Source organism: Pteropus medius, unplaced genomic scaffold (assembly GCF_902729225.1).
Source record: "Pteropus medius unplaced genomic scaffold, Ma_sr-lr_union100, whole genome shotgun sequence".
Lineage (NCBI taxonomy): Eukaryota > Metazoa > Chordata > Mammalia > Chiroptera > Pteropodidae > Pteropus > Pteropus medius.
Genome location: NW_024347864.1, coordinates 517,487 through 538,926, shown reverse-complemented (window position 1 = coordinate 538,926; position 21,440 = coordinate 517,487). Strand labels below are relative to the sequence as shown.

Below are 21,440 nucleotides of genomic sequence, written 5' to 3'. Positions count from 1 at the left end.
TAACCAGAAATGAAATTGCTGGACCAACAGTTATCAAATTTGACTGCCCATCAACACATACCCACTCACTAGCTATACGTCAGGGATAGTTTTCCTGTTACAGCTTCACTTTTCCCTGTTACAGCTTCTACCATCAAAAAGTAGAGTCTAAAAAAAGCCAAAAACATACAATGGAGAAAGGAAAGCCTCTTCAATAAATGGTGCTGAGAAAACTGGAAAGCCACCTGCAAAAGAATGAAACTAGACTGTTGTCTATCACCACACACCAAAATTAACTCAAAATGGATTAAGGACCTGAATATAAGACCTGAAACAATAAAATGCATAGAAGAAAACATAGAAACAAAACTCAAGGGCTTTGGTCTTAAAGAGGATTTTATGAATTTGACCTCAAAGGCAAGGCAAGTAAAAGCTAGAATAAATGAATGGGATTACATCAAACTAAAAAGCTTCTGCTGAGCAAAAGAAACCATTAACAAGGTAAAGAGACAATCATCAAAATGGGAAAATATATTTGCAAGCAATGCCTCTGATAAGGGCCTAATATCCAAAATATACAAAGAACTCATGCGACTCAATAACAAAAAAAAAACAAAACAAATGATCCAATCAAAAAATGAGCAGAGGATCTGAACAGGCACTTCTCCCTGGAGGACATACAAATGGCCAACAAATATATGAAAAGATGCTCAACATCGCTAGCTATTAGGGAAATGTAAATCCAAACCATGATGAGATACCATCTCACACCTGTTAGAATAGCTATAATCAACAGGACAAGTAATAACAAATGCTAGAGAGGATGCAGAGAAAAAGGAACACTCATACGTTGCTGGTGGGACTGCAAATTGGTACAGCCACTATGAAAAACAGTATGGAGTTTCCTCAGAAAACTAAGAATTGCTCCACCATATGATCCAGCAATCCCTCTACTGGGTATTTACTCCAAAGACTTGAAAATCCATATCTGATAGTCGCACAGCAATGTTCATAGCAGCATTATTCACAGTGGCCAGGACACGAAAGCAATCAAAGTGTCCTACAATAGATGACTGGCTAAAGAAACTGTGGTACGTATATACAATGGAATATTACTCAGCCATAAGAAGAGGTGAAATGCTGTCATTTGCGACAACATGAATGGACCTCAAGATAATCATGCTAAGTGAAATAAGCCAGACAAAAAAAGTTGAAAATTACATGTTATCACTTATATGTGGAATATAAACCTAAAAGCAACAGATGAACAGGACAAACAAACAGAGATTCATGGATATGGACTATAGAATAGTGGTTACTAGAAGGTAGGGGGTGAATGAGGAGAGGAGGTAGACGGGGTAAAGAGGGTCAAATATAGGAGGGTAGGGGAAGGGTGTACTGGGTAAAGGGGATTAAATATATGGTAGCTGAAGGAAACTGGACTTTGGGTGGTAATCACACAATAGAATATATAAATGTCAAATTATAATGTACACCTGAAAATTATATAATTGTATTAACCAATGTTACCCCAATAAACTTAATTATGAAAAAATAAATAATCTTTTTTTAAAAAAATAGAGTTTAGTTTTGATGTTTTACAAAACAGGACACAGCTCTGGGGACAGCCTGTGGTGGGCCAGTTTTGGGACCTGTGTTTGTTGAGAGGAAGGGAAAGATGGGCTGGGGAGCCTAGTCAGGGTTTTCCTGGTATCCCAGGGAGAAGGGAATAAGCAGGAGCTGAGAGTGGCAAGCCACAGTGTGATGCTAGACAGCAGGAAAGAAGTCAAGAAAAAAATTAAAAATAATAAAATAAAACGTACAGTCTATTGCCCTGCCCTTGGAATCATAGCTGTTCTTATAATTTGTTTGGCCACAAGAATGCAGTGAATGTGAGGTATGAGTTGTAAGTCTAAGCCATGAGGGGCCTTGTAGCTTCAACTCTTGTTTGTCTTGGAACCTGGAGGTTAAGAAGTCATGCAGAGAGATGCTTTAGCTACTTCAGCCATCCCAGCCAAGGTCCCAGACATAGAAGTGAATCCAGTCAAGAAAAGCTGAGCCTAATTCAGACCATAAGGACTGCCATCAGAATGATGAGCCAAATAAATGGTTGCTATTTTAAGCCACTAAGTTTTAGAGTATTTGTTATGCAGCAAAAGCTAACCAATACAGTAGCCCTTAAGCAGAACAATTAAGCTCTCTGGGCTTTGTAAAATGAGGGGATTGAATTAAGCACTGGAATTGTCTCATTGTAAAAACATTCTCAGTAATATATTTACCATCCTGTTTACTCTTGAGTACTCAAGTAGAAGAAAGCTAAAATGAGATTCACACCATTATATACAAGAGTCAAGGTGTATAGTACAGTATAGAAGGTGAAAATGCTTGTAAACGTTGAAGCATTGTACAAAATTTAGCTGTCATTGTAATTACACATAAATCAGAAGTACAAGTTACTCTAAGTAATATAAATAAAGACCATCTCCAAGGTAGCCCAAAAAATGATGAAGAAGGAACTAATGATTATTGAGCATTTGCAATATTGCTGGTTATTTATATACCTTAGCTCATTTAACCCTCAAAACGATCCTATAAAGTAGTGTTTTTATCAATCTATCTTACAAATGAAGAAAGTCAGGCTTGGAGATGGTAAATAGTTTGCCGAAGCTGAAACAGAATAAGATATAATAACTAAGGGTATGAACACAGGCCTTTGCACTTCAAAGCCTAAGGTTTTTATTTCCTTTCAGTACCTTAGCTGTTGCTACGCAGGAGAGTCAAAATTAAATTAGTCATCATAAAACATTTTCCTTACTTTTTATCTTTGAATATCTTTTCTTTTATGACAGAAATACATACTTATGGGAAAAATTGGCATAAAAGTATTATCCATGCATCCAAGATCTTATTGTCCCAAAATATCTACTGTTAAATTTGGGGACATTTTTTTCCACCGATTTTCTCTATACTGGTTTTTCTTTAATCAAGTAAAAAAGCAGTCTAATTACCATTTTTTAAATCATTCATGTAATATAGGAACACATGTTTACTATAAAAAGTCGAAGAATCAAAATACAAGATTAAAAAAGGGTATCAATTTGGTGTGTACCCTTCCAAACATATATTACATAAAAATTGTATTATATTATAATAAATTATGCCTTACATATATGCAGATATTATATATTTTTGTTTTATACAAATGGGATATTTGTTGCAACTTTCTTTTTCACTTACCAATATATCTTGGAGATCTTTCCATATCAGGACATACAGATCTGTCACATTTTTTAAAACTATGCAAAGGACGCATGTCATATTTTATTTAACCCTTCTCTTATCCATAGACACTTAGATTGCTTCAATATTTTATGGCAACAACATAATTATATAAGTACTTTTTTAAAAAACGTTTACGTACAGTGTCGTAAATGTGAGAGCATTTCTATTTATAGATGTAGACAGTTTTAATTTTCAAAAATACTCCCAAATTTACTCTCCAAAAAAAAAATATGCTATTCCAAACAGAGTATGAACACCTATTTTGACCACTCTAGTGAATATCGAATATTATACATATTTTTTATTTTTCCTAATCTGATTAGAGACAGATCATCATTGCTTAATTTACATTTCTCTGATCTCAAACAAGCATTAGTTCTTATGTTTATTGGACATTTAATCTTGTTCAATAAATTATTATTTTATTGCCTGTATTCAATTTTAATTGGATTGTTTTTTATATACATATATATACATGCATACATATATGTACATATATATGTGTGTATGTATACATAAATATATACACACATACACACACACACAAAATGAATATTGATTCTTTAAGGTATATAGCTAAAATATATTCTCAGGGAAAAAAAAAAAAAATATATATATATATATATATACCTCCCAGCCTTCACTTAGCTTTTATCTTGGTTTAGGGTGAAACTTTCAATGTATGGAAAAGTTAAATTTGCATGTATTCAAATATGTCAGATATTTTCCTTTATGCTTCAAGTGTTAAAAATAAATTTTCCAGCCTGGAGATGTGTGTGTGTGTGTGTGTGCGAAGGCAGTGTGTGTGTGTGTACTTCTAAGGTTTTTTTTAACATTTAGATTGTTAATCCATCTGGAATTTATTTTGTATGAATTGCTGGTTTTTATAACATTATCTTCTATCACGCATCGATTCCTAGTATTTTTATTACTTTAGCTTTACAGTATGTTTTGTGTCTGATAGAGCAAATCCCTCATCATTATTCCTATGTTTTAAAAACTTTGTTATTCTTGTACATTATCTCTTTTACGTTAAATTTAGAATCACCTTATCAACATTCTAATTGACATTACATTAAATTTACCAGTTAACTCTAGGGGGAAATGACAGTTCTATGTGGTAGGCAGGTAATGTGCCTCCAAAGATGTCTGTGATCTAATGTTTGGAACCTGTGAATACGTTCTGTTACACAGCAAAGGAGAATTAAGATTTCAAGTGGAATGAAGTTTGCTAATCAGCCAACCTTAAAATAGGGAGATTTTTCTGGATTATCTGGGTGGATCAAATGCAATCATATGGGTCCTTAAAAGTAGAAGAGGAAAGCAGAAGAATAGAGTTACAGGGAGATATGTCTATGGGAGAATGGTCAGAGAGGTCCAACGTTACTGGCTTTAAAGATGGAGGAAAGAGACCATGAGCCAAGGAATGTAGTGGCCTCTAGAAACTGGAAAAGACAAGGAAAGTGGATTCTCCCCTGGACCCTCCAAAATGGAATGCAGCCCCCCCCGCCCCGACACCTTGATTTTAACCCTGTGAAACTCATTTTGAACTTCGAACCTGCAGAACTGTAAGATAAAATTTTTAAAAATTGTGTTATAAGCCACTAAATTAGTAGTAATTTTTTACCGCAGCAATAGAAAACTAATTACACTCTGCAATATTGAAATTTCTATAACAGTTGGGATATTTGGCTGCAACTCACAGAAATAGACTCTGATTGACTTAAATATGAAAAGAATTTATTGCAATAGTATTAGAGATCTTACAGAACCCACAAAACGTTGGAAAATCTGGGTCTGGAAGTGAATGAATCAAGAACCAAAAGAGGCCAGACAGCAGGATGTGTAACTAAAGTTTTTGCATCAGTCAGTGTTCAATTGAGAAATCAGAAACCACTGTGGATATTCAAGCAGAGGGAATTTAATACAGGGAATTGGATACATGGGTGTTAGAAGTGCTGAAAGAGCAAAAAAAAAAGGGGGGGAACCAGAGAAAACGGGAGGAGTTACTATAGATAGGGGTGTTAGTCAGAGATCAGTATGATATCACTGCCCTTGGGGTGGAGTCCACAAGCCCACACTCACCATTTCTCTGGTGGTGCTTGTTGCCAGAGACCTCCTCCAAAGTTGGAGGAGAGGAGACTTCTACTCTGCCTTCAAATCTTTTGTTTTTTAATTAATTAATTAATTTTTTAAATAGCGACATTGGTTAACGAAATCCAATAAGTTTTATCTGTACACTTTAACAGTAAGGCATATATATATTCACATTGTGTGTTCACTTCCCATAGATTTCTTTCTGTCACCACATATTTGACTCCCTTTACCCCATCTACCTCCCCCCTCCCCCACTCCTCCTCCCCTCTGGTAACTACTAGTCTATTGTTCATGTCCACGAGTCTATATTTGTTTGTCCTGTTCATTTGTTGCTTTTAAGTTTATATCCCACATATAAGTGATGTCATGTAATTTTCAACTTTTTATGTCTGGTTTATTCAAATCTTTTATCATTACTTTTCACCAGTGGAATCTAACAGAAAGCCAGCTAATGAGGGACTTTGGGGAATGTAGTTTGCAGGGTTTTAATCCCAGCAGTAAACAAGAGAGAAGTGAAAAGTGAATATAGAGCTGAGAGACAATGGATGTCTTCTGGCATAGGAAGAGTATAATTTTCTATTGCTGTGTAACAAATTATCACAAATGTAGCACCCTAAAACAATCTTCATTTATTAGCTTATAGTTTCCATGGGTCAGAATACCCAGTGTGGCATAACTGGGTCCTCTGCTCAGGGTCTCATAAGACTTTGATCAAGGTGTTGTCCGGGGCTATAATTTCATCTGAGTCTCCAGGTCCTTATCCAAGATCACATGACTATTGGAAGAATTCAGTGCATTGTGGTTGTAGGACTGAGGTCCCTGCTTTCTTCCTGGCCGTTGGCCAGAAGCTGCTCTCATCTCCTAGAGTTTCTTGCCATGTGACCCTCTCGTAATACATCAGTTTACTTCTTCAAGGCAGTAGGAAAATCTATTCAGTCATTTGAGACAGAGCTTTATATAATGTAACATTATCAAGGGACTAACTATCTCCTCACATTTGCATTATGCTATTGGCTAGGAGTAAGTAACAGGTTCCGCCCACATGCAAAGAGATTATTCAAGAGTGTGACTCATTGAAGGGTCACCTTAGGGTGTGTCCACCATAGTTAGGATATAGACGCTGGCACCAGCACCACACACCGCCGGTGTTGGATTCTAATGAATAATTTCTAAACTTCTCTGAATCTTGATATCATTCCTTCAAGATTCAAGAAGTGTAGCATTCACCGGCTGAACCCTTGTCATGTGTTTCCTCATTGTCTCCCTAGATAATAATAGAAGGGAGTATTTCTCTCCTTTATTTTCCACAGTGGTTCCACAAATGCTACACAAAATAGAGGACCCCTCCCAAATATGAGGGTATCTTTTTGTATGCCCACTTGTTATATCTCTTCATTTATTCAGGTCTTCTTCCAGAACATACTGTAAAGTGCTGTAGTTTCATTCATGTGAGACTTGCATGTTTTGTAAGATTTTTTTAAATTAGTCAAGAATCTCAGTTCCAAATGACAGAAACCAGAATAGATGAACTAAAAGAGGAAATAAAAGATATTGGCTCAGATATTGAGAATACCACGGATGGAACTAATTTAGAGATCCTAAGAATGAGAGAGAGAGAGAGAGAGAGAGAGAGAGAGGGAGGTACGTGACAGAGATATAAATAGAGACAGAGACAGAGATTGTTGGATGAGGTCATTGAGTGAGAGGAAGGGACTGCCAGTTGACCCAAGAGGTGGACCGGGGTGATTGGAGGCTCCTCACCTCTTCTGGTCCTTGGAATATCCTTTCAACTTGCCTTCTCCACACTAGAAACTGCTGCAAGGACACTGCCTTGAGAAAATAATGTGTCGTTGAGACCATCTAGATGATATATGTGACCGAATTCCATTAAGGCTTCTATATAAATTTTTAAGATTCTGGCGGGTGAGTATGGAGATCTACCTGTCTTGCAGCACCCAAGACAAGCATCTTATGTAAGTTCCCTTGCTTGCTAAACCTGCCACCTACCACTCTGGAGTGGCTTCTCTCTTTTTGAGGTCTGTCCTTGTCTCCTGTGTATGGGGGCCAGTTTCAGATTTCACCTGGGAAGCTTCTGAGTTTTAGAACCAACAGAGATGAATATATATATTGCTATATCCTTCTTGCAATCCCTCCAAGAGCAGACCTTCTTCCATGAGACAGAGAAACGTGTGATTTATCTGCACAAAAGTAGTGGATAATAAATTCACAATCTCAAAATTCAAGTGGGTAAAAATGTAACTTTTAATGTGTAAATATTTCACTGGAAATTAGAAAACTCATGAATTTGGAGACAATGTTTCACTGTTTAGAATGATCACTAGGGAAATCATTTAAATAATTAATGTATTTAAAATACATTTTATTTAAAATAAACTATCAAATAACCTGACAAAGGTAACTTTCTTCCTTTCTCCTTAACCATATTTAATTTAGCTATTGAGCCCCAAGACAGTCAGCAGTATAAAACTTAATCTTGCCAATTCAAGGTAACTTAACCATTTCCAGCTTGAAACTCGGACTCTTTTGAGTAACTTAGCATCCCCCATCCTTCTACTCCCCAGAAATAAACTAGGTCTTTTCTGGGTGACTTATTACAAATAAGGCTTCAATATGAACAGGATTTCTAGATACAGAGGTCTTGTTTTTTATCAGAACTAATTGGAATTTAACTTGTTCATCTGGCCTTTGTTATTGAGTTCTGGCACTCATTGTTTAAGTCCACAATTTCATCATGGCCTGTGGTTACCAGGACACAATTCTGATTCTTCTCTGTCCTGACTCCAAACAGCCTCAGGCCCACTGGTGCTCTCTGAGTCTCTCAGAACACTCAGCTGCTTTCCCTACATCAGGATGGTGTGCATGGGCCCCTGTAAGGCCAACATCAGGTATATCTGCTAGGGGACCTCTGTCAGCATCTGTATTCACTGTTCTGGTGCCTTGCTAAATGAAAGACTTCCCTGAGAGGTTTGCCAGTCTCCTGGCCACACCTGAGATGAGTGGCACACGTCCTTCCATCCTCAGATCCCATCTGGGGCTTGCATCACCCCCTCCCACTCCACATCCATCCCAGAGAGTGAGAGCCAGGCCCCAGTACTCTCTTAGGCACACTTACTGGTCTCTAACTGTCTTGTTTCTCCTCCAAATTTCACTCCTTCCTCACCCTAATAGAATCTTTACCTGGTCTGGGGCCGAAATTTCTTTTACATCGTCACGTATTCTTGTTCACTTTGTTGTTTATGAATAATTTTCATGTTCTACTTCATTTAGGAAGTCATAAAGAGAGTGAAATGGGAGAAGAATGCTCTTTGAAAACTCTAAAGCTCTTTAAAAATATAAGGTGACATTTCAACAAATGTCTTCATAACGGATAGTATCTTCTTAGTTTGAACTTAGCACTTCTTCAGACTTTTGGGGAAAAAAGGAAAATCAAAGCAGTGCACAATTGATGATCTAAAAAATCTGAATTTATAAAGCTGTTTGGACATGATATTCTTTAAGAAAAGACCTTATTTCTCTAGGGCATGATTTCCTTTTGCAGAAATTTGCATTAGCTATAATAGCAGCTGATTTTTCTCCTAGGCATCAAAACGAGTTTTAGGCTTCATTTTTCTTCTTGTGTCACATACAATTAATTATAAGATGACTTCCTCAAAAAACACTGACCACCCTATTAACATATTTAGGTCACAGTCAGCCCAAATAGTCCATGGTCTTAAATTAAAATGAAGAGGAAAATGTGTGACATTCGACTTGAAATTAGAAATAAAGTGCCCAGAAAGTAGCAGAGAGATTCTACAAATTGGAGGACCTTTTTATAATCCTTCCTCATTCTTGATCCTGTATCAGGCTATCCCTAGGGCAGTTGGACCCACAATGCTTGATATTTTATGCTTCTTCCTTCTAAGTTGAATAATTTTACCCTGATATAATCTCATTTTTTAAAATCAGATGCAGCCTTAAAGGAAAAAAAGTTACCCTAAAAAAAATTTATGGAAGGGAGAAGGGCTAGTTGCATTTACCCGCTTTACTTTGATGATGATACCCTATAATAATAATAGTAACTAATATTTATTGAGCATTTACTGTGGGCAAGGCACTGTGTTAGATCTTGCACCTATATTATCTCATTTAATCCTCACAGTTCCATGAGGCAGGTTCTCTCATTATCTCCATTTTATGAATGAGAAAAATAAGATCCAGAGAATTTAACTGACTTTCCCCTGATCAAACACACAGATGAAATACAATGAGCACACCTAACTCATGATGTTGATTGAACATGAAATGAACTATATTCCCTGTAAAGCAATTAAAGTATTATAGAAGCTAAATAAACATTAGCCATCAGGATGAGAAAGAGAAACAGAACTGATCTGCAATGAGAGAAAATCCAATAAAAGCAAAGATAAGATTCAGAGAGAAAAAAAGAAATATTGGCAACCGCCCCTGGTTCCCCATATTCCTGAGGCCCAGGTACATACATCCTGTTACTCCATGAGTCAATAAATGCTTCTTTTTGATTAAGCAACTGCTGAGGTCTGAATGTGTCCCCCCCACACTCAAATTCATCTGTCGAATCCTAACCTCTAAAGGCGATGGTATTAGGGGATGGAGACTTTGGAAGGTGATTAGGTCATTAGGGAGGTGCCCTCATAAATGGCATTAGTGCTCTTATAAAAGAAAGCGGAAAAAGAACCAAACAGATTGTCTACATCAGCCTGAAAGTCTGACAACAGACTGCAGAACTATAATTCTACAGTGAGGGACAATTTAACACAGACTCACAGACTGTTCCTAAAACAAATATTAAAAGAAAACTTTAGTAACAAGAAAATGAAACTAAAAGGAAGAAGTAGGAAAAGAAAAACAACAGTGATCATGGGAATCCTTAATATTTTAGTAAATTTGACGGCCCGTTGTATGTAGGGAAAAAAGGTTATATATTTTTCTTACCCATGAAACTAAGAAGTATTTAAAAAGAGAAACTGCATTTGCAACAATCACAAAAATGCTTAGGTACCTACAAGTGAGTTTAACCGTTATTAAAGGACACAAAAGAATATGTAAAGAAAATAAGAGAAATATGGTGTTCATCGATGGTCCATCAGTCAGCTTAGGCTAAATTGTGCTGGTTTTAATGTTGCTTCGTCTGTTCCCGCAAAGAATTCCCAGAATTCAAGGCTCATGCTCCTTCCTCATTCTTGTTTGCAAAGTGGCCAAATCTTGGCTAGGCATATCTCTTACTTGTAGTATCTCTCCAAATGCAGCCAATAGGAGAGAAGGAACATAAATAATATTCTGTGTCCTGCCTTCTCTCCCTGAACCCACAGGCTCATTCAGCACATTTGCCTCTCCAAGGTATCACCAGTGATGTTTCACGAAATGTTCATCGATTCGTAATATGATTGACTTCTTCTCAGTCTTTAATAACTGTTTCTTTTCCAAAACACTTTACTTCAGAGCCAACGCTCCATAATTTTATATCTTTTTATGGTAGCAACCTACTTTTGGTACTAATTATCTCCTTCGGTCAGCTTAGGCTCAGCTATAAAGCAGTAACAAATGACACACCAAAAGCCCACTACCTTACAACAACAAAGCTGACTTTTTGCTTTTGTGACATTTCTATCACAGGACAGCTGTGGCTCTGCACAAGTTTGTCTTTATTTTGGCATGATGGCTAAAGGGGCGGCCTCTGTCTGGGGCACTGCCACTCTCAGGGCAGAGGGAAAAGAGACATGTGATGGCTCTTCAAGTTTCATTCAAAAGTGGTCCAGGTTCCTAATCGCATCAATTTGGTCAAAGCAAGTCATATGGTCAACCTTACCTCAAATGGACTTGTTTAAATAATACTCTTCCAGAAAGGGGAGGTGAATATTTTGAGTAATCATGTAATCTACCAGATATGAAAAACTCTATATTGAAAAGACATCAATTCTTCCAAAATAAAGTGATTAGTTTGATGCAATTCCAAAAAATTCTCAGCACATTTATTGCTGTTATGGGGGGCTGGGGACTGATTAATTGGTTGATTGATTGATTGAGCTTTTGTTTCTCTCATCTGTTTTCTTTTTGCAGGCCTGCAAAGCTGATTCTAAAATTCCTGGCAGTACACAGTATCACATGTGGCCAAAGCCATTTTAAAGAAGACACTCAACAAGGCAAAATTCTTTTTATGAAATATCCCTCCTTATTATAAAGCTAATATAAACTATAAGATTGGGACATTGGGATGGAAACAGACTCAACAATTCCATTTCTAGGAATATAGTGTAAAGATATTATTATATCGATAGTTATGAAGAGATGCAAAAGAATTTTTATCCGTGATTTGAATTGCATTATGTGTAAAAGCACAAAATTGGAAATAACTTATATGTGCATTGGTAGTTGAATGAATAAATAATTTGTGGTACATCAAAAAGTAAAATGCTATATTAACTGTTTAAGTGACCCAGAGCTATATATATCTATATATATAAATCTTAAAAATACACTATTAATAGAAAAAAAGATATTGCAGGACCCATTTTATAATAATATTTATATAAAGTTTTAAAAATGCAAGCAATATATTTATATATATATGGAGTTTATTCATATTATATGTAATATATATAATTCTAGCAAATATAACATTTTAGCAAATTCAGGATAGTGGTAAACTTGCGGAGGAAGAAAGAGGAACGGGTTGGAAGAGTCAGTACATAGGGCTTCATCTGTCCCTGAAATGTTTCATTATTTAGAACTTGTCTGAAGTAAATAAGGCAAGATGTTAACATTTCATAAAGCCAAGTGTTAGGTACACAAGTATTTGTTATTTTATTGTCCATAACTTTGTGTACTTGTAATATTTCATCAGACAATATTTCTAGCACCTAGCATTTTCTACTATAAACTTCCAGACATCTTCTGTGCATAAATATATATATATATATATATATATATATGCAAATAGATAAGTCAAGATCATAAATAATGTTGAGCTCATAGGCTTCACAGTACTTTGGCACTATTTTCGCTCCATAGTATCATAAATATCTTTTATGTTAATGATAGATATTTAAAATATCTTAATGGCTTATAATACTTCATTATTTATTTGTATCATAATTTTTAATCAGTCCTGTCTTGTCATATATTTGTTTCAATATTTCAAAACTATAATAAATTTAGTTTACAAATGTCTGTTGAATTACATGCTTATATTCTTATAAAAAATGTTTTAAAGCGAAGTTGCTTAGATAAAAGAAATGCACTTTTTAAAGCTTCAATATATACTGCCAAGTTGCCCTTCAGAAAAATACATTCCAATTTACACTTTAAGTGTGTCTGAGACTGTGTTTTTCTCTATTTTAGTCCTTACTAGTTTTAATAATCTTTATTTATGGATCTTTGAAAACCTGAACTTCCCAACTGACAGAGCGCAGCTGGGGCTGTTTCTCCATAAGATAGTTGTCCTAAGATATGCGTTTGCTTAAGTGTTACATTTCTCAACAAACTGCCTACAACAATAAATTGCATTTTGCTGAGTCATAGGAAATGTGACAAATCTGGGGAAAATACTATCTCTACCCTTGAGCCCAGTGTTACAGATTAGGTATTTTGAACTCCGTACAAAGTATACAGTTCTCTTTCACTTCAACTGGCGACTTAACCTGTCCTGACGTCTAATTAGTCTAATTGGACGGGGAGATTAAAAGGTTGAGAAAAATAATCCAGAGCAAAGTTTTGTTTTTTTTTTTAATTCCATTGGCAATTTCCTGCTGTTTCTCGAAATTACCCTGAGTGCCTGAGTGACACTTCCCCTTTCATTTCTAACAAGAGCCCAATGAAAATTAAAATCCTGTTCCAGGTTTTGGTAAATGTGGGCCTCACCCTTCCAGTTTCTGGTTTGACAAGTACTGTTGGGATGCAACAAAACAAAACAAAACAAAACAAAACAAAACAAAACAAAACAAAACCTTAACCAGGTTAATGTGGTGCCACTTGAAACAAGACCCAGAAAAGGTCACCTCGGATGATCTTATTAAAGTTAACCCTTATCTCATACTTCTTCCTGCCTAAGAAATTGCTTAAGTAAAATAATAAGTTTAAAAATGTTTAAGTTAAAAAACTTACGTAAGGAAAATATAAGAAAGATATTCTTATAGTATACCATGACCCTAGTTTAGGGCTCTGTTAGCACAAATGAACATAGTTTAGAGGACCTGATGAATTCATATTTTGAATCTGGCGAATGAGATTGAAGAAGTGTGCTCGGATTTCAGTTGACACCCAGAAAGCTTCCTTGGCTCAGCTTTTAAAATTCAAGGACAACTGCCTATAAATTTATTCAGCTCTCTGAAATTGTGTTCTTGGTAGGAGTTCTTCATATAGTATCAAATTATTTTTATGAGCAATCCTCTAATTCCAAACTACAGACATATTGGTCTGCTGATAACTCAATTTAAATTCAATATCTGTTTCTACTTGACAAACTTCATGTATGAGATTGTTCAGACAATACTTTACATAGGCATGAGTGGCTATTAATACACTCTTTCATAACTTTCGTCGACATATGTTACAAATAACAAGTTATTTGCAGGTTTAATTTGACGTCCCCTTAATCACTGACTATCAGGTATGCATGACAACTCAGTAATCTCAGTATAGACCTCTGATTATTCATACTTATTAGAGCCCCTGTAGCAGCAACATTGTAAGAGTGAGGGCCTGCCCAAATGGCCTCCTTATAGATAAGTCAGTGATTTTAAGTGGCATAACATAGGGCTGTGTTCTACCCCTTCTCCCCCTCATTTTGTATCTTGACTATTTGCAAACCTCTTTAGGATAACCTAGGACCATACTCTCTCACTTTAACTCCCAATGTAGACTAGAAAGATCAGTATTCTTCTTTATTGACATGAACTTGTTGAAATATTGATAGGCAATTAGTTCCATTATCTAATTATCATTAGAAATACTCCTTGAGATCAATTACTCTAAAACACCATTATTTGAGGCAAATGATCTTGTATCTTGCTTAGGATCAGCAGGTCTTGCATCTCCACTGAGGTATGGTTCCTTTCCTTCTTTATCAGGCCTGGAGCTTCTCCAACTAAGTTATGCTGGCACGTGATCTTAGTTATTGGCCTGGCAACTAGGAGGTACAGTGAGACAAATCCTGAGACAGGAGGGTGGGGGGCCTGTTGCCTAATGGAAGAGAAGACTCCGCAGTATCTTTCTACACTGGAAGCGGGGAGCATGCTAGCTTTTAGTAGGAAGGGGTGGGTCACCTCAGAAGGGGTGGGTCACCTCAGAAGGCTCTCAGAAGGGGTCAAAGGAGTCTGGTGTTAAAGAACAAAATTCAACTGAGTAAATTTTAAAGACGTTATTGGCTTTATTCAGCAATTCATGCATCAGACAGCATCCAATCTTAGCAGATAGAAAGGAGCTCCAAAGAGCTGTACCATTCAAGAGGGTTTTATAGACTGAAGTGAGCAGGAACAAAGAAGTTGTGCTGGGAATTTGCTGATTGGTTAAAGCAGGGTTACTTTCTTTATATGAAGGAAAGAGAAGTCTTGGAGCCAGGTCAGGTTACTTGTGCTGAGCAGGCAAGTGCTGATTAGTTGACCTGGGCCTTCTTTTCTGGGATTGCCAAGCATGGAAACTGAGTAAACTTTTGGTTCGCTGATGTGGGGTTTAGCATGAGTGACTCGAACTTGGGCCTAATATGGTTTCTTTGGCACTGGGAAGCCAAACTCTTCAGGGGCATCCACCCACATATCCTCACTCCATGTATCAGCATCCCAGGTTGCCCCAGATAGGGCTCTGATCTTGGCATAGTAGACTGACTCAGCTGAGCTGATTCAATCATCTTTGAAGGTCAGTGAATGTAACTATTAAAACTTGAGCTTAGTCGTCAGCTCTTCCTGCTCTCCCACTGCAGGAGATAAGAGTCGCTTTGTAAACTACTAAAGAGGCCTTCTGGACTGCATACCTGTTTTTCTATTGTTTATTAACTGCCCTCGGTTTTTCATTATCTCTTTGTAGGATGTCATTGAAACTTAATAGCAAACAGACATTGATTTCTCATGTGTTGACAACTCCTCCCCTCTCCAAACCCCAGCTCCAGACTTTTCAAATCCTTGCAACAGCCAGAGCATTCCCCCTCCATCAGAACCTTCTCCCAAATCACCACCAGTCTAAGTTTTAGCAATTAGACACATTAACCCAGGGACTCTCCATATCCTACACACTACCCAGGATGAGGTCCTCAGTGCCAGTCAAGTGGTGAGTGACCAGTCACCAATCTCCATCTTTTCTCCTGCTCTCTCAGGCCACTTCCAGCACCAACTGTGTCAGTTCAGGTCCCCTGGGCAGCAAACAGTGAGACAGAGTGAGGAGCGCAAAAAGTTTACTGGGGGAGTTTAACACTTGGGGAAAAGGAAGAAAGAGGAAACAGAAGCAACAGAGAAAACCTCTAAAGCCTGATGCAGATCTGACACCTATGAAAAAATAGAGGAGAAAGTAGAATGGGGCAGAGAGAGCCTCAGACTGCAGTGCTGAACAAAGACTGCCCGTTAGTGAATCCCTTTGTTGAACAGAAAGGGCCAGGACTTTACAGGCACATTATGCTCAGTCTTTGGCTGGGCCTTGGCCCAAAGAGCTGGGCTTCATAATTATGTGCCGAGGCAGACCCTGAAGACATTGCGGTTGGAGGCTGTCAGCTGACTGCACTCCTGGCAGCTGATGAACAAGTTCTTTCTTGAAGGAAGATGCAAGAGGCACGTCTTCTTGTCTGCCGTAGCAGGCCAGACTAACAGATGTCCACCTCATTTTCATCAGTAATATGATTACCTTCTATACTAAACAAGTAAATCATGGAGACTTTCATTCTCATGGTTCTCTTTAAAGAAAACTACCTCACCTACAACCTCTGTGGAGAGAAAAATAGGTAAAAGGTATAATGGCTACCGTTTATTAAGCACCTGCTATTTTTAGATACTAAACAAGTCACCCAGTATAAATTCTCCTTAACCTTTACACCATTTATTGTCTCCAGGTGGCCCTCATCTCCAAGGTGAGACCATCCCACACTACTGGCCAAACTGAATAGAACAAAAGCTGCTACCTTCCCTGACTCAGGTTCAGATTCACCCTGGTCCCCTATCTCCCACCATTTTATTTTCTGAACTCCAAACTTGTGTGTGACTTCAGCTGACACATATTCCCAGCTTTAAGTCTGGGTTTCTTTTCCTTATGACTTCTCCTGCTCATTTTCACTTAGTTCCCCTTCTAGGCTTCCAGCCCTCAGATACAGTGATCCAGGCTTTGGTCCATTTCCTGACTCACACTTTGGTGCTCCCAGGTCTCTGATCTCAATCACTAGTGCAAAAGCCACCCAACTCTATCTTTCATCTACCCAGGGGTCATCCCTGCTTGGTTTCCATTCGTTTGGGAACAAAAAAAATAAAATTATCAGGCGTGATAGATATTATTACCCCAATTTTACAGATGAAGAAACCGAGTCCCAGAGAATTTAGTAGATTGCAGAGCTAGGTATCCTAGCTATTGTTAAAATACATTATTTAAAACTTGAAAAATTGGGTTGCATGTCTTTCCAACGCTTCTTGGGATGTTGACAGGATCACTCAATAAGTATTTAATTATCTAGGGGACAATCTGTGTGCAATTACCATTTACTATTAATTAAGGGCTTAGATTGAAGTTATATGGTAATTTTTCTATGCAATAGAAAATATAGTCCCAAAGTTACAGTTTCATTGTCCTTTGGACATTAACCAGTTTTGTCTATAACTTAGTAAATTTATTTCAAATTGCCTTTCATAATAGATTATAAATATGCCAGTCCTCAAAATGTTCTTTGAACCAGCATTACCATCTTATTGATCTCCTCATTAATGAGTCCAATAAAATCTTTGACATATGTCCATTCTATATTTGTATGAGAGCCATGTTTTTAACTTTTGAAAATTACTCTTTGACACCATCATGTTTGACTTCGAAGTCCTCGGTCTTTTGTATGAGAGCCATGTTTTTAACTTTTGAAAATTACTCTTTGACACCATCATGTTTGACTTCGAAGTCCTCGGTCTTTCTCTAGACTAGATGACCTTTCGAGATGGACATACTGATATATATTGGAACAGAAAAAGAGCTGTGACCCCTGAGGTTAATTTTCTCTAGAACTGACAAACATATCTTTTGCTGCTTATCTCCACTCACGTCAAGGCTAGCCCCCATCTTGGGCCATGTGTTTGAGAACAGCTTGCCTCTGGAGAAGAGAATAATTCAGGTACACTGATCATGAGATCTGCCTACAAAATTGTTCCCAAGATTTTTGAATTCTTGAAACAAAGCTTAAGGGCTTGAAGCAAAGGCTTGAATTCCTCTTTAAGGACTCTTTTGCTCTGGGAAGCCTTTGGAATACATAAGAGTAAAGCAAAGACCCTACTGCAGAATGGACTATGAAGAACTAATCTACTCTGTATAATGCAAAAAGTTGTCTGTACTGTGGGCAGAGTGGCATGCTGACAGTTTATGATGCTTTGCGTCATGGTAACTATTGTTACCTGGCAAGACACTGGAGTCCCTTCTTCTATTCCTACCACACAGAAATGCTGGAAAAGAGATGAAAAATATTTTTAAAAGATAGTTGAGCTCAAAAGCAAATCCCCAGGTTTCAGAAGAACAGAGATGTCAGGATCAAAGCAGTGAGGAGGAAATGAAGTCAAGCAACTTTTAGAGTATTTGCCCTGGAGAGATAACTCAGGGGCTGTGCTGTTGACATAAGAACAGGACTGGAATCCAGGCAAAAAGAGCAAAACAAACCAGGAAACCAGATCTAGGTTCTCTAAATAAAGGTGGACACTAAGAAGGGTTTTCTTGTCCTTCGGCAGAAAGTAGAAGCAAAATGTACACAAGTACAATGCCCACCGTGGACTACTGGAGTAAATAGAGCTACTGTAAGAAACTTGAACCCCGAGCATGATCTCTGCCTGGAGGCAGGTACAAGTTAGTACTATCTTAGACTATAAGTTTCCTTTGCTAAGAAACTTACTTGAAACTGATCTTAAATCTATGAATTTTGCAAAACCAAAGAAGAGGCAAATGTTAAACCATCCAATTGAGACATCTGCTCAACCCAGGGCACACAGAAGACCCACATGGAAGATAATACTCACTGAAAATGAGCTCACAGCACAAAAATTACAAAGCACATGAGGACACTCTGCCTTGAGTGTCTGCTCTGCATAATGCTATTAATCAGAAAGTCTATTGCAAGGAACCACAGTGAAATCTAATAGGTATAAGGGAACATCCTCTCCTTTTCCCTTATTCTTAACGAGCCTATTATAAAAGAACATTTGTCTCTTTAAGCAATGGAAAGAGTTATGCCTTAGTTTGGGCATGCCCAGAAGCCAACTCTGAGACAAGGATTCAAGTGCAAGTAGGGGCTGTACAGAAATCACCTTGGTGTAGGGAGTGATGCAGGGAAGGCAAGGCAGATAAGGTGCGTTATGAAGCCTCCTGCTATGGTGGGCACCTGGAGCTTAACCTAATGAGGCGACTCTGGTGAAATGGTATAAAATATATACTTCTGAATTATCCTGCCCAAGGGGCAGGGCCAGAGCTAGGGTATTAATAATGAGATATAATTTACAATGGGTGATAATTATTATAATAAGAGATTTGGCTGAGGGCTAGTCTCAGAGAGTTGAATTCCTGACACTTCTGTCCTGCTGCACCAAGCAGAGAAGTCCCAGACCGGGGTTGGCGGGGGTGCGGGGTGGCGGCGGGGGACGACTTTATACACAGATGCAGCTACTGGATAGTGGAAGTCTGAGAGAACACACTGAAATGATTAAGATGGGAGGGCCATGGATGGGGCGCTGAAAGTGTTGGCTATAAGCAACTTTTGACTGTGTCTCTGCCTTTTCTTTCTCTTTGCCTCCGTAGGAGTAGAGAGAATGTACACAGAGTATAGAGCTTGTTCTCAAGGACACATCTGTAAGTTTCTTTTCCCCTTCTGACTCTCCCTTCTTTTAAACCTGGGAAGCCTTTATATAGCTTTAAGTTGTTCTGATTGATCTGATCTTCCAAATCTTTCTGTGCCAACCCTGAAGCCTTCAGGGCCTTGGCTTTTGATACCCAAACCACTCAGGCTCTTGCAACCCCAAAACTTTTCCTCTCATAAATAGTTCTGCAAAGAGCTTCATTAAGCATAGTTTGTAGTACAAAAATAAATTATTATCTTTTCTCTCTTTCTGCTCATTTTAATAAGGGAAGAGATGTGGGGGTTTAAAGAAATTACCAATAATGAAAAACGTATTTGTTTACATTTCAAAATACTACTTTGCTACAGGAAATATGGCATGACTTTGTTTTCTATAAATTGCCTTAAATTCTGTTTTGAGTCTCCATTCCCACTGAGCAGATGATCTCAATCATTATTGAAACAACTCCCCTCTCACAGTTACATCAGAATCCAGGAGTCTTATAATAAGAGAAGAGGGGAAAGGGACCTACATAGTAAGCAACCGGCCCTGCTGAAAGAGTGGTCTGGCCTTTGTCCTGGCTCTTGGAAGTAACTTCTAAACACTTGGAAATTCCCATGTGATAGGAGGGTCTTTTCTGTTCATAGTGAGCAACTTGGACCATACCATATAGTTTATGCTAATGAGATAACTCAGAGTAGAGCCAGCCACACTAGATAGGTTTTCTGTGTGGGCTGGCCACACTAGAATGACTAACCATGTGATGGAAGGTGGAGGCTAGAGAGTCAATTCAACCAGAATTCAAGCAATCATACCTATATAATAAAGCCTCAATAAAAACTCTGTACACCAAGCTTGGGTGAGCTTCTTGGATTGATAATATGCATAGAATATTGTTAACGAATCCTGAAAAAAATGGAAGCTTTGACACTGGAACCCTATGGAGCCTTTCCAGACTATGTTCTATGCATCTTTGGCTGATTTTAACACATCCTTTTCCTGTAATAAATGTAAATGTGAGTATAATAGGTTTCAGTAAGTTCTGCGAGTCTTTCTAGGGAATTATCCAACCTGAAGGTGGTTTTGAGAAACCCCTGCTTATGTACTGTTGATGGAAATATAAGTTGGTACCACTGCTAAGGAAAACAATATGGACATTCCTCGGAAAATTAAAAATAAAACTACCATATGATCCAGCAATTCCACCTCTAGGTATATATCTGAAGGAAACAAAATCACTATTTTGAAGAGACATTTGTACTCCCCGTGTTCACTGCAATATTATTTACAATAGCCAAGACATGGAAACAACCTAAGTAACCTAAGTGTCCATTGATGGATGAATGGATAAATATTTTACGCACACACACACACACACACACGCACACACACAATGTATCTGTAGGGGATACATTCAAAGACTCCCAGTGGCTGCCTGAAACCGCAGTTAGATAGTATCAAACCCTATATATACTGTTATTTCCTATACATACGTACCTATGATAGCTTAATTGATAAATTAATAAAATAGAACAATTATAACAATATACTGTAATAACAGTTATGTGAATATGCTCTTGCTCTCTTTCTCTCTCTCTCTCTCTCAAAATATCTGATACCAATCTGATAACCTAGACAGCTACTCAGTGACTAACAGGCGGGGGGTGTATACAGCGTGGATATGCTGGACAAAGGGATGATTCACGTCCTGAGCAGAATGAAGCGGACAGTGCGAGATTTCATCTCACCACTCAGAATGGCACACAATTGAAAACTTATGAATTATATCTGGAATTTTCCATTTAATATTTTCAGAGCACAGTTACGGACTCTGGATAACTGAAATGTGAAAAGTGAAACCACAGAGAAGATAATATATATAATGAAATATTATATAGCTATAAAAAAGAAGGAAATCCTGTCATCTGTGACAAAATGGATAGACTATGAGGGCATTATGCCAAATGAAATAAGTCAGACAGAGAAAGACTAACACTGTATGATCTCACTTATATGTGGAATATTAAAAAAAAAAAACAACTCATAGAAAAAGAG

General features: G+C 37.6%; 1 pseudogene; it reads right to left on the bottom strand.

The window, feature by feature from the left end:
- LOC120615712 (tRNA 2'-phosphotransferase 1-like) overlaps positions 1 to 21,440 on the bottom strand; it is a 67,786-nt pseudogene that overhangs the window by 36,508 nt on the left and 9,838 nt on the right.